Source organism: Gopherus evgoodei, chromosome 6, assembly GCF_007399415.2.
Source record: "Gopherus evgoodei ecotype Sinaloan lineage chromosome 6, rGopEvg1_v1.p, whole genome shotgun sequence".
In the NCBI taxonomy this organism is placed as follows: domain Eukaryota; kingdom Metazoa; phylum Chordata; order Testudines; family Testudinidae; genus Gopherus; species Gopherus evgoodei.
In genome coordinates, this window is record NC_044327.1 from 133,303,874 (window position 1) to 133,318,943 (window position 15,070).

Below are 15,070 nucleotides of genomic sequence, written 5' to 3' on the forward strand. Positions count from 1 at the left end.
AGTAGGTCTTGCAGAGGGATTTGGAGGAGGGCAGGGTAGGGCTGTCATGGGTTGGGGCAGGAAGTGCATGCCATGGGCAGCATGTCAGAAAGTGCAAAGCTGAGGGTAGGAGAAGAGGGCAAATGGGCTGGCAGAGAGGGGACCGAGGTTACACAGGTGTCCAGGAAAGCTCCTGGCGGCCCTGAGCCCTTGTAACTCTGTGGGATGGGAGTGTGAGTCCAGAGCGCAGCCCGGCTGTACATATCCATCTCCTTTCTAATCGTTCCTGAATCGAACGAGCCCCATTTCCCACCATTAATTAATTCACAGAGCGACTCGGCTGGCTGAAATTACAGAGAAGAAGGGTTTTTTATTGGCCATCTCTCAGCATTTTTAATTTGCTACATGAGGTAAGTTTTAGCAGGTGCCAAAGAGCAGTTTAAGAAATTAGCTGGCCTTAGCATTTCCTCGTCTCTCTCTGTTTAAATGTGGCCCTCAATGCCTTAATTAAACTGGAGAGCGTTTGCCATACAAAACTCCACAGGCTGCCCCTGCTCCCCCCGGCAGGGCCTGGTTAATGCCCTCTTTAACCCCCCCTGGGGATACTCTGCATCTTCCACGCAAGGACCTATAACGCAGGAGGCAGGGGCTGCATGGCAGGACTGAGGTGCACTGGTGGAGGTGCGTGGGGAAGCCAGGACTGGGATAGCAGGGGGGCTGGGGGGCAGGACTGAGGTGCACTGGCAGAGGTGCGTGGGGAAGCTAGGACTGGGGTAGCAGGGGGGCTGCGGGGCAGGACTGAGGAGCACTAGCAGACGTGCGTGGGGAAGCCAGGCCTGGGATAGCAGAGGGACTGCGGGATAGGACCAAGGGGCATTGGCAGAGCTGGAGGTGTACAGCCCAGGACGGTTGTAGCCGGCATGGAGCTGCAGGTCTGGATTGCACTGCACCTGCAGGGGGGCTGTGGGGCAGGACTGAGGTGCACTGGCAGAGGTGCGTGGGGAAGCCAGGACTGGGGTAGCAGGGGGGCTGTGGGGCAGGACTGAGGTGCACCAGAGGAGGTGTGTGGGGAAGCCAGGACTGGGGTAGCAGGGGGGCTGCGGGGCAGGACTGAGGTGCACTAGCAGAGGTGTGTGGGGAAGCCAGGACTGGGGTAGAGGGGGGCTGCGGGGCAGGACTGAGGTGCACTGGCAGAGGTGTGTGGGGAAGCCAGGACTGGGGTAGAGGGGGGCTGCGGGGCAGGACTGAGGTGCACTAGCAGAGGTGCGTGGGGAAGCCAGGACTGGGATAGCAGGGGGGCTGTGGGGCAGGACTGAGGTGCACCAGAGGAGGTGCGTGGGGAAGCCAGGACTGGGATAGCAGGGGGGCTACGGGGCAGGACTGAGGTGCACTGGCAGAGGTGCGTGGGGAAGCCAGGAGTGGGGTAGCAGGGGGGCTGCGGGGCAGGACTGAGGTGCACTGGCAGAGGTGCGTGGGGAAGCCAGGAGTGGGGTAGCAGGGGGGCTGCGGGGCAGGACTGAGATGCACTGGCAGAGGTGCGTGGGGAAGCCAGGACTGGGATAGCAGGGGGGCTGCAGGGCAGGACTGAGGAGCACTAGCAGACGTGCGTGGGGAAGCCAGGCCTGGGATAGCAGAGGGACTGCGGGATAGGACCAAGGGGCATTGGCAGAGCTGGAGGTGTAGAGCCCAGGACGGTTGTAGCCGGCATGGAGCTGCAGGTCTGGGTTGCACTGCACCTGCAGGGGGGCTGTGGGGCAGGACTGAGGTGCACTGGCAGAGGTGCGTGGGGAAGCCAGGACTGGGATAGCAGGGGGGCTGTGGGGCAGGACTGAGGTGCACTGGCAGAGGTGCGTGGGGAAGCCAGGACTGGGGTAGCAGGGGGGCTGTGGGGCAGGACTGAGGTGCACTGGCAGAGGTGCGTGGGGAAGCCAGGACTAGGATAGCAGGGGGGCTGTGGGGCAGGACTGAGGTGCACCAGAGGAGGTGCGTGGGGAAGCCAGGACTGGGATAGCAGGGGGGCTGCGGGGCAGGACTGAGGTGCACTGGCAGAGGTGCGTGGGGAAGCTAGGACTGGGGTAGCAGGGGGGCTGTGGGGCAGGACTGAGGTGCACCGGCGGAGGTGTGTGAGGAAGCCAGGACTGGGATAGCAGGGGGGCTGCGGGGAAGGACTGAGGTGCACTGGTGGAGTTGCATGGAGAAGTCAGGATTGGGATAGCAGGGGGGCTGTGGGGCAGGACTGAGGTGCACTGGCGGAGGTGCGTGGGGAAGCCAGGACTGGGGTAGCAGGGGGACTGCGGGGCAGGACTGAGGTGCACTAGCAGAGATGCGTGGGGAAGCCAGGACTGGGGTAGCAGGGTGGCTGCGGGGCAGGACTGAGGTGCACCAGCGGAGGTGTGTGGGGAAGCCAGGACTGGGGTAGCAGGGGGGCTGCGGGGCAGGACTGAGGTGCACCAGCGGAGGTGTGTGGGGAAGCCAGGACTGGGGTAGCAGGGGGGCTGCGGGGCAGGACTGAGGTGCACCAGCGGAGGTGTGTGGGGAAGCCAAGGCTGGGGTAGCAGGGGGGCTGCGGGGCAGGTCTGAGGAGCACTAGCAGACGTGAGTGGGGAAGCCAGGCCTGGGATAGCAGAGGGGCTGCGGGGCAGGACTGAGATGCACTGGCAGAGGTGCGTGGGGAAGCCAGGACTGGGATAGCAGGGGGGCTGCAGGGCAGGACTGAGGTGCACTAGCAGACGTGCGTGGGGAAGCCAGGCCTGGGATAGCAGAGGGGCTGCGGGATAGGACCAAGGGGCATTGGCAGAGCTGGAGGTGTAGAGCCCAGGACGGTTGTAGCCGGCATGGGGCTGCAGATCTGGATTGCACTGCACCTGCAGAGCTGTGGGGAGTCCCAGGACTGGAGTAGCAGGGAGGGAGGGCAGGAGCTGCGGACGGACACTCTAGAAGCTTGCATGTGTCATCCCTGTGCCATGCCGTTGCCTCAGCCAGGGCAGCTAGTTTCTCACTTTCAGGGCGATTAAATTCCATCACCCATCATCATCCACTTTGACCTTGGAGCTGCCACACGCCTGACCTCCTCCCTGAGGACTATTCAGGGAGAAAAAGAATGAGGCAGAAGCAATGGGATGTGCAGTATATGGGCCATGCAATGGTTCCATATGCATTCTTAAGGCTACCCTTTCATATCCATAATAGAGACACGGGCCATTAACTCGAGTAGCATTGCCAGGAGTTTCTGTTATAATCTGTAATGGATCAAATAATGCAAGAGATCAGTACCTGGCTGCTCCGTTCTATAGGTTCAGTAACTGGTCATTACAGAATTTATAGGCTCCGTAATTGGTCATTACAGCATTGAGACAAACAGTCGCGAACCCACCCGGGAGATATCACCGGAGTAATGACGGCCAAATAGCCCACAAAAAGCCATGACATGCCCTCGCTGATGGTGAGCTAAGGTAATGGGTGAATATTTGAGGGATGACTCTTTGGCTATAATTCCTAGGCTGAGGACAGGTGATTGGTATCTGAGATCAAGGCACGGTATCGTTCCGGTCCCTTCACTACTACAGTGGTGGATACTACAGAAAACTCATAGATAGATAGATATGGAGTGTATGGGAACAGATAGATAGATATGGGGTGTATGGGGACAGATAGCCCTTGAAAGGAGGACACTTTCTCTGACCTTGTAGAAATTGAGGATGTAAGTCTCTTTATTCCAAGTTGTGAACATTTAAGGGCAGCTCTTATTTAAGGTTGTACTGGCAGGTACAAAAATTAATAAATAAATAAAATTAAAAAATAAAATCAGGAGCCCTGGTGCAGCACGTTGGGTTCAAATTCAGCTCTGGATTTCCCACACTGGGGGCTTGGCAGTGCTCAGATCCAGGCCTACTGCAGAATGAGCGGGTGACCAAAAGCAGCCCCTTCTGCCCCGGCTTGCCCCTGACATTCCCCCAGCAGGCCTCTTGCATGAAGCCTTGTGAAAGGGTTTGCGGAGTGCTGCCTTTCTCACACACTGCCTGCATGGGGGAGTCTTGTCCTGGCTACTTACGTGGGTTTTGTGGCCCTTACATGCATCCAGAGAGTGTCCCTCGCTGGGAATTCTCACCATGCTAGCCAAGGAGGACAGGGACTTCCTCTTCTGCAGAGCCCACGGCTCTTACCATTGTAACAGCTCCATGGAAAGAGCTGCACACAAGAAGCCCTTTGCAGGGGACAGGATCAAGTCATTTAACTGGTGCTACAAAACCCAAGAACTACGCTCTGTATCTTGGTGCGTCATCTATTGGCGCCTTATCTACTAACGAACCCCTTACACAGACATCTCTCGCTGAGCGAAGCCTTTCTTAACACTGCTCCTGCTACTTCCACCCTGGACTACAAGGTTGGGGTCCAGATGCCAAGTTCCTCCAAGTTTGAGGAGTGCCGGGGGCCAATATTTTGTCCATCTCTGGTTAAGATCCAGGACAGGTTTTTCTGAAGAGGCCAGTGGCTGGGTGAGAGGGGGAGAGTCATCCTTGAGGAGGTCAGGGGGCTGAGGCTTTCAGAAGCATTCGGACTCCCAGTGGATAGTAAGACACATGGCTTGTGAGACGAAGGGAGTTAGCCAGGTGAGTTCACCAGCACAGGCAGGCAGGCAGGCAGGTTGTTAAGTTGCTGGGTGTTCTACAAAAAGGAACCCACAATGGGAGGACCATGGCCCGTCGCCGACACTGCTGTTAGCTTTGCCCCTGCCTGCACCTGTGGGGGCCCTGCCAGACAGATATCCTGAGCCTGGTGGCTTCCACCCGGGTCCTGGACTTGACTTGCTGGGAATGCAGCCTGCATGTCCTCGCTGACAAAGCCAGCCAGGGGAAACCACCTGGCCTGAGAGGTGTCTCTGGGTGGAGTCCCTCAGGGAGCAGGTTAGAGAGCTGCAGAAGGAGATGGCTGGTCAGCATAGCATCCGGGATCGCAGGGGCTTCATTGACAGGATGCACGTGGAGATATGAGACGGAGGATGATAGCCAACTACGGCAGCACTGGAGGAGGAAGGAAAACCAGCTGCTCTGTGAGGAGGAGACTGGCTACAGGCAACCTCAAGCTGTAGACAATGCTTCCCTCCTTACCCCTCCCAGTCCCCCCATCCATCGCAAGTAAGAGCCAGTATGCTGTACTGGAAACATGAGGTGACAAGAAGACACCCAAAAGATGGCAGCATTAGGTGCTGGTGCTCATGGACTCCCTTCTGAGGGGAATGGAGGCATCCATTTGTCAACCTGACGTGACATAAGAACACAAGAACGGATGTACTGGGTCAGACCAAAGGTCCATCTAGCCCAGTATCCTGTCTGCCGACAGTGGCCAGTGCCAGGTGCCCCAGAGGGAGTGAACCTAACAGGCAATGATCAAGTGATCTCTCTCCTGCCATCCATCCCCATCCTCTGACAAACAGAGGCTAGGGACACCATTCCTTACCCAGACTGGGTAATAGCCATTAATGGACTTAACTGGATAAATTCATGGAGGTTCTCTTTTAAACCCTGTTATAGTCCTAGCCTTCACAACCTCCTCAGGCAAGGAGTTCCACAAATTGACTGTGCATCCTGGGAGGTAGCCTGCATCTGAAATGTTATGGAAAGGTTGACAAGGAGCGTTCTCCCCTTGGACAATACTCCATGCTGCTCCTGGGCACTAACGATGCTGCGAGGCCTGACGCTGAGCAGGTCAGTGGTGACTACAAGGCCCTGGGAGTGAAGGAGTTAGGGACACAGATTGTGTTCCCGTCCATCCTCCAGGTTGAGGATAAGGGCCCAGGCAGGGACACATGCATCCTGGTGATGAATGCATGGCTGCACAGATGGGGTCGACAGGAAGGCTTCAGCTTCCTCGGACGCTGTTCTGGGATGAAGTCTACCTTAGAGATGGGCTCCGCCTGACCAAGAAGGGAAACAGCCTCTTCTAGCACCCACTCACCAACCTAGTGAGGAAGGCTTCACACTCGGTTCAAAGGGTGGAGGTGACAAAAGCCCAAAGGTAAGTATAGAAAAGGTGACCTTAACAGAGGGCTCAAAGTGTGTGTGTGTAGGGGGAGGGAATTACAGTCAGGTCGTAGGAACAACAAGAGGGGAAACAGTAGGGGAATCTGCTCAACATCTTAGATGTCTGTACAGAAATGCGAGGAGTACAGGGAATAAACAGGTAGAGAAAGACTATCAGGATGATCTGAGGAACGGAAAACCTACCTTACAAGAGGAAACTCAAGGAGCTTGGCTTGTTTAGCCAAACCAAATGAAGGCTGAGGGGAGATCTGATTTCTCTCTATAAATACATCAGAGAGACAAACACCAGGGAGGGAGAGGAGTTATTAGAGTTAAGCACCAGTGTGGACACAAGAACAAACGGATAGAAACTGCCCATCAGGAAGTTTAGGCTTGAAATGAGACAAAGTTTTCTAACCATCAGAGGAGTGAAGTTCTGTAGCAGCCTGCCAAGGGGAGCAGTGAGGGCAAAAAACCTACCTGGCTTCAAGACTGAGCTTGATAAGTTTATGGAGGGGCTGGTATGGCATTACTGCTTACAATGGTGTGTGGCCCATCGGCAACTGCCAGTAGCAAAAATCCCCAATAGCTGGTGATGGGACACTAGCTGGGCAGGGCTCTGAGTTAACATAGAGAATTCTTTCCCAGGTGTCTGCCTGGTGGGTCCTACCTATATGCTCAGAGTCCAACTGATCACCATACTTGGGGTCAAGAAGGATTTTTCCCTTGGGTCAGAGTAGCAGAAACCCTGGGGGGGGGGGAAGAGGTTCACCTTCCTCTGCAGCATGGGGCATGAGTCACTTGCAGGTTTAAATTAATATAAATGGTGGATTCCCAGTAACTTGAAGGCTTTAAATCATGATTTGAGGACTTCAGTAACTCAGCCAGAGGTTACAGGAGTGGATGGATGAGGTTCTGTGACCTGTGATGTGCAGAAGGTCAGACTAGATGATAATGATGGTCCCTGCTGACCTTAATGTCTATGAATCTAACTGGAAGCATTAGTTCATAAACTAAATTATGATTTAACTGGAATCACAGAGTTTTGGTGGGATAAATCTCCTGACTGGAATATTGGTATAGAGGGGTAACAGCTTGTTCATGAAGGACAGGCAGGGAAAAAAAGGAAGAGGTGGTGCATTGCACACCAAGAATATATACACTTGTCTGAGGTCCAGAAGGAGGGGAGAAACAGAGCAGTTGAAAGTTTCTGGATGAAAGTAAAAGGGGAAAAACAGGGGTGATGTCAGGGTGGGGTTCACTAGACCATTAAATCAGGAGGAGGCGGTGGATGAGGCACTTCTGGAACAAATAAATATCCAACACATGTGACCTGGGAGTAATGAAGGATTTTAACTACCCACACATCTGTTGGAAAAACAATATGGCAAAACAAGATGTCCAGTAGGTTCTTGGGCTGTATCAGAGACAACGATTCATTTCAGCACGTGGAGGAAGTAACCATTTTAGAAGTGATTCTGACTAACAGGAGCCCTTTAATGGCTTGAAAATCAAGAGAAATTCTGCAAAAAGTGGAAACTTGGATAAATTGCTAAGGAGGAGCACAAAAGACCAGCACAAGCAGGTAGGGACAAAATCAGAAAGGCTAAGGCACAAAATGAGCTACACCCAGCAAGGGCCATAAAGGCAATAAAAAGAGGTTCTACAAGTACGTCAGGAGCAAGAGAGACAAAGGGACGTGCAGGCCCGGCGAGTTAGTGGAGGTGGAGAGCTAATAACAGACGAGCAGGTGTTTAATGCTAGTTTTGCTTCTCTCTTCATAAAAAGAGGAACACAAGCCAAAATAGGGAAAGAACTGGTTAATGAATATTTAGATAAGTTAGATGTGTTCAAGTTGGAGATGAAATTCATCATAGGGTACGTAAGTAAATAGCTGAAGCAATATCAGAACTATTAATGACTATCTTTGAGAACTCCTGGAGGACAGGTGAAGTCGCAGAAGGGCAAACATAGAAACTGTCATTAAAGGGGAACAAAGAGAATGGGGGGAATGATAGACAAGTCAGTCTAATATTGGAAAGCTATGGGAACAAATGGTTAAAGAACCAATTTTGAAGGGTCTGAAGGATAATAAGGAATAGCCAACAAGGATTTGTCAAGAACAAATCCTGCCAAGCCAACCAAATTTCCTTCTTTGACAGGGTAAGTGGCCTAGTGGGTAGGGAGGAAGCTGAAGCTGTGATAAATGTTGATTTCAGGAGGGCTGGTGGCACAGTCCAACACAACGTTCTCATAAGCAAACTAGGGAAATGTGACCTAGATGAAATTACTATAAGGTGGGTGCACAAGTAGTTGAAAAACCCTACTCAGAAAGCAGTTATCAATGGTTCCCTGTCAAACTGGGGGGACTTATCTATAGGGGATCCCCAGGATTCTCTCCTAGGTCTGGTAATAGTCAATATTTTAATTAATTACTTGAATAATGAAGTGAAGAGCATGCTTATAAAATTAGTAGATGACACCAAGATGAGAGGGTTTGCAAGCACTTTGGAGGACAGGATTAGAATGCAAAAGGACCTTGATAAAGAAAGAGAATTGGTCTGAAATCAACAAGATGACATTCAATAAAGATAAGTGCAAAGAACTTCACTTAGAAAGGAAAAATCAAATGCACAACTACAAAATAGGGAATAATCGGCTAGGTAGTAGTACTGCTGAAAAGGATCTGGGGGTTATAGTGAATCACAAATGGAATATGAGCCAACAATGTGATGCAGCTGCGATAAAAGGCGAATAGCATTCTGGGGTGTATTAATAGGAGTGTCAGATGTAAGACACAGGAGGTAACTGTCCTACTCTGCTGGGCACCGGTGAGGCCCCAGCTGGAGTACTGCATCCATTTCTGAGTGACACAGCTTTAGGAAACGTGGACAAATTGGAGAGAGGCCAAAGGAGAGCAACACAAATGATAAAGGGTTTAGAAAACCTCTGAGAAAAGGTTTAAAAAACTGGGCATGTTTAATCTTGAGAAAAGCAGATGGAGAAGGGACCTGATAGTTTTCAAATATGTTCAGAGCTGTTATAAAGAGGACAGTGATCAATTGTTCTCCACGTTCACTGAAGGTAGGACATGAAGCAATGGGCTTAATCTGCACCTCCAAGGGACATTTAGGTTAGATTTTAGGAAAACTCTAAGAGTAGTTAAGCTCTGGAACAGGTTTCCAAGGGAGGTTGTGGAATCTCCGTCACTGGAGGCTTTTAAGAAGAGCCTTGACAAACACCTATCTGGGATGATCTGAGTTATTCTTGGTCCTGCCCCTGTGCATGGGGCTGGATGTGGTGATCTCTCAAGATCCCTTCCAGCCTGACATTTCTATGAATCTGTGATGGCTGGAAAACAATTCTTTGCTGCTCTGCAGCCGTAAAGAAAGGCTAATACAGAAGGGAAGGGTGTACTTGTGATCACAGCAGAACAGGAAGGATTCAATAGCACAACTGCTGTGCAACAAGGATGAGATGAGGCTTTGCAACCAATGTGAGTATCAGTCGGAATGCTGCATCTTCACCAACAGAGCATTAATGTCAAACTCACTAAGTCAGCACTTTTAGAGTTAGGTGATAGATTTCATATTATATTTTTATCGTGTATTTTTATGTTGTGTTTTTATTTTTCTGTTTTCACATTAAAGGTTTGTGGGAATGGAGCACTGGTGAAATGCACCATTTTGACAACTCCGGAGATTGAAGGCCTCTCTTTATCCCAAAAGAAGATGGCGCTCTGGCAGCAATGACTTGTGCACTGCACTGCTGATTAACAAGGACCACCTCGAGAGTTCGGTCACTGAGGCCCACAGACCCCTCTGGTGGGGGATTAGGGCCAGTTAGAATGGTGGGGCTGCTTTTGGTCAGGGTACATGCCACTGGGAACTGGACTGAGATCCACCAACTCTCACCGGGTATCAAATTCCAGGGTACAGAAGAACCTTGAAGCTACGAACCCCTCAGGAATGGAGGTTGTTCGTAACTCTGAAATCTCGTAACTCTGAACAAAACGTCATGGTGCTTCTTTCAAAAGTTTGCAGCTGAACATTGACTTAACACAACTTTGAAACTTTAGTACGTAGAGGGAAAATGCTGCTTTCCCTTTATTTTTTTAGTAGTTTACATTCACAGTACTGCACTGGATTTGCTTTTGTTTGTTTGTTATTTTTGATCTTCGCTGGCTTGTGTACTTCCAGTTCCAGATGAGGCATGCGGTTGACCGGCCAGTGCCAAACTCTGAGGTTCTACTGTATTTCCTAGATATGGGCCTCCTGAGGCCAGGGATGTTTGGGAAAGGGGAGTGCATGAGCTCCCAGGGAAGCAGTTGGCCCGGGGGTCTCAAAGATGGAGCAGGTCACCTTTACACTGGCAGCGGGCAAAAGGGAACTTCTGGCTGGTGACCCACACTAAATGAAGCGGTGACCTCATTCTGCTTCCTAGTGGACAGGAGTCCACATTACTAATTGGCCCTTTCGCTGGCAGCCTCAGCAGAAGGGCTCAGGACAGAACAGTCTGTGCCAAATGAACGTAGCAGGAGTTGCCCAACGTCAACAGAGCCGTGTGATGGGAGCTCGCCCTGGCCTTGTCCCCGGTGATCCTGCTCTGTGGATCGAGAGCTTCCCTCCCCAGGGATATCAATCCAACCCCTATCATCAGTGCTCATAAACCCCACCATTAAATGGATGGGGGAGCATTAGCCTTTGGCTTCTTCGTGTCTACCACAGTGAGTACAAATACCTTTCTGCAAAGGATTAAGTAATAAATGAGCCTTCATCTTCACCCAACACCTCGGAATGCATTTCCAGTGTATCCCAGCTGCAGCCCGCTGGGGCTGGCAGCATTTGAAATAGAGGACAGCCATAAATCTCTCCAACAGGATATGGGCATTTTACAGCTGGCAGTTTCCACAGAGAAGTAGCTGTAAATAATGGAGTGGGATATCTGGCGCCTGTCTCCAGGGGAGGATTGATTTGGGTGGAAATGCTATTGAGCTTCATATGTATGCTACTGCTGTAAATAAGCAAAGTTTAAGCAGTGACCCAGGGTCAGTCTCTCAAACACACACACTCTCTGCTGTTCCACCTGCTTGCTTCCCCAGGCTCCTTCTCCGGCTGTTGTTATGGACTGCGGCACTCCTCGGATGAGTGGATAGACTGAAGAGTTACTCCAGGTACAAGGGGGCCGTTGCTGCAACTTAGGCATTTTGCTTTTACATTCAGTTCATGCTAAGGAAACAAGGGGGTGAGGAGGGAGGGGGAAGCAACTTTGAAGCTTAGCTCATAGTTAGGATGCAGCTTCTGCAGCTGTTTACTTTCCAGATAAATGCTCCTTTGAGCTCCCAGTTCAGGATTTTAATGATGCTGTTATTCCTGTGTAGCAGCATATGGTTTGCTGGTCTGCTCCCGTCTTTGTTTTGCAGCCTTATGGTCTCATTTCAAGTCTTCAGACTTGAGACCATCTGGAGGGAAGTTAACCGTTTGGGTGCTTCCACAGGCATGGGTGATGGCCAGCCATTGATTGTGCTTCCAGGGCCGGGTGGAACGCAATGATGGGCACGCCCTGGTATGTCGCAAGCACTCGGACACATGGCAAAGGGATGCAGGTAGAGGCTCCTACGGGGTGTAGAGGGCATGCCTGTGTAGAACATGCCTGCCAACACACTGCCAGTCATGCCAAGTTCCCCCAAGCATAGAAGACACCTGTTGGGCATCACCAAAAAAGCCTAGGTGAAGAACATCTGCCAAGCACTGCCAAATGCACAGCTGTGCTATTTAGCATGTCACGGACAGTAGCGGATTTCAATGGAATGTCAATAGCCAGGAGCAGCACAGCAAATGCAGCAGACCGGTGGCGAAGGAGAATTTTAATCCCCTTGCTCCTTCGTACACAACACACCGATTTCAAACAGTTTCTGGAACATCCGCTGAGACCAAACTGGGATGCAGCCTCTTTTTGGCCTGTATTTGTATGGATTACGGCTCTGTTTTCTGGCGGAGAATGGGGGCTTGGCCATCCCTTCCAAATGATCACCAAGCGGCTGACATGGAACACCTGTACCGGGGAAGGAACACACAATTTGCGGATGTGTGAACGACGATGTTTTGTGAGAAGAAAGAGAAGAGGAAGCATCTTAGAATCAAGCTGCAGAGGGGGAAGTTTGATCCTTTTGCGACTTATTATGTGACAATGTTTTCTTTTCTGAAGTTGACAAACCCTCCTTCTGACCTGGAAGAACCCTTATCTAGGATCAGTCTTGCTAGTCAGCTACGACCTGTCTCCACGGCATTCCCTCCATGGCCTCTCTCTCATGGGATGGGGACAGTGAGGCTAGCTGAGTGACATGGTCACCTGCCATCAAGTAACCGGACAGAGGCCTCTCATTCATTGCAGGTGAAGGCCCAAAGCATGAAGCCAATGGGGCTGATTCAGGTATTGAGACCAAAGTCATCAATGCTTCAGCCTCTACCAATCTGCAAAGGTTCACGTCCACACCCTCGGGGTGAGAGGCAGTGCATTCTATTGCAGGCTCAAAGAACTACCTAGGGCAGGGGTGGCCAACCTGAGCCTGAGATTTTCATGGATTCATAGACTCTAGGACTGGAAGGGACCTCGAGAGGTCATCGAGTCCAGTCCCCTGCCCTCACAGCAGGACCAAATACTGTCTAGATCATCCCTGATAGACATTTATCTAACCTACTCTTAAATATCTCCAGAGATGGAGATTCCACAACTTCCCTAGGCAATTTATTCCAGTGTTTAACCACCCTGACAGTTAGGAACTTTTTCCTAATGTCTAACCTAAATCTCCCTTTATGTACATTGCCAATGTACATGGCCAAAGAGCCATAGTAATATGTCAGCAGCCTCCCATCAGCTCCCCCGCCCCCTCCCAGTGCCTCGCACGCCGATCAGCGCCTCCCTCTCCCTTCCCACATCTCCCGGTCAGCTGTTTCATGGCGTGCAGGAGGCTCTGAGGGGAAGAGGAGAGGACCGAGGGCACAGCAAGCTCAGGGGAGGGTGTGGGAAGGGGTGGAGTGGGGGCAGGGCCTGTGGCAGAGCCAGGGGTTGAGCAGTGAGCGCCCCTCCAGCACATTGGAAAGTTGGCTCTTGTAGCTCCAGCCCCGCAGTCGGTGCCTATACAGGGAGCCGCATATTAACTTCTGAAGCCACAGATTGGCCGCCCCCGGCCTAGAGCTCTGTGTAAGCTCACTAGCTCATCTCTCTCGCCAACAGAAGCTGGTCCAATAAAAGATAATACCTCCCCCACCTTGTCTCTCATGTCCTGGGTTACAACACTGCATTGAACTACTTAGTTTCTTTTCTGCCTTTCCAGAATTCCACTAAAAGAAATGTCGAGGCTTAAGCTATAGCTTTCCAGACATTCAGTGGTGGGACACTGATACACAGCCCTTGGCAGGAAAAAATAAAATGGGAGATAAAAAATAATCATTAATAAATATAGTAGAGCCCAGAGGAGGAACAAGGCCCCTCTGTGCTAGGCTCTGCACACGTCAACAACAAAGAGAGACTCCCAGCTCAGCAGAGCTCACAGCAATCTCTTAAAATCAGCATCAAGCTCTGCCCTTCCCCTGCCCTTCAATATCTTCACAAATGCTTCCCCTTCTGCTGGCACACCCTGAGTCTTAAAGAAATCTGAGGAGAAACAAAGAAGTCTGACAAGATGTGGCATCTCTCCACAAAGGGCTACCAATTTTCTTACGGAGATCCCTGTAGGGCAATTAGCATCTCTTTACAATAACATCCTCTCTCCTTCTTTTGTTTCCCCTGAGGAAGAGCAGACTGTCACCGAGAGCTGGTGAATGGAACTTAATGAATGCTGAAAAGACATTTCGCTTTTGACCACAAACTGGATGGAGCTGGTACCACCTGGGGACTGACTGGTTAGCACTAGAGTCCAGTAGTAATAGGGGATTTCAGCTGTGTCCATATTGACGGGTACAAGTCACCTCAGGGCGAGAGATGAAATTTCAAGACACCATTAATGACAGCTTCTGGGAGCAGCTAGTCCTGGAACCCACAAGGGGAGGGGTAATAGTTGATTTAGTCCTAAGTGGAGCACAGATTCTGCTCCAAGCGGTGAATAGAGCTGGACAGCTCTGTATCGTGACCATAATGTAATTAAATTAAACATTCTTGTGGGCGGGGAGGAAATACCAAAGAAGCCAACCACAGTATCATTTAATTTCCAAAAGGAAATTTACCCCAAAAATGAGGAAGCTAGTTAAATGGAAATTAAAAGGAACAGTCAAAGGTGAAATGCCTGTAAGCTGCATGAAAACTTTAAAAAACCCACCATAATAGGAGGTTCACATTAAATATATATCCCAAATAAAATAACAAAAAGACCAAAAATGTTACCATGGCTAAGCAACAGACCAAAAAAGCAGTTGGAGACAAAACGGCATCCTTCCAAAATTGGAAGTCACATCTCTTGTCCTCAGAAAGAAAGGAGCATAAACTCTGGCAAGTCAACTGTAAAAGTAGAATTAGGCAGGCCAATAAAAACTATTTGAAGATCAATTAACAAAAGACACAAAAACTGACAGCAAAATGTTTTTAAGTACATTAAAAGCAAGAAGCCTGCTAAACAACCAGTAGGGTTACTGGACAACGGAGGTGATAGAGTAGCTCTCAAGGAAGACAAGGCTGTTGTGGAGAAGCTAAATGAGTTCTTTGCATTGGTCTTCAAGACTGAGGATGTGAGGGAGATTCTCACACCAGATCCATTCTTTTCAGGTGACAAATCTGAGGAATTGTCCCAGATTGAGGCGTCGATAGAGAAGGTTTTGGAATAAATTGATAAATTAAACAGAAACAGATAGGATTCACCCAGGAGTTCTCAAGGAACTCAGAAATGATATTGCAGAACTTCTAACTGTGGTATGTGATGTATCACTTAAATCAGCCTCTGTTGCAGACGGCTGGAGGATAACCGATGTAACACCATATTTTTAAAAAGGCTCCAGAGGCAATTCTAGCAATTACAGGCCGGTAAGCCTTATTTTGGTACCAGGCAAACTGGTTGAAACTACAGTAAAGAATAGAAT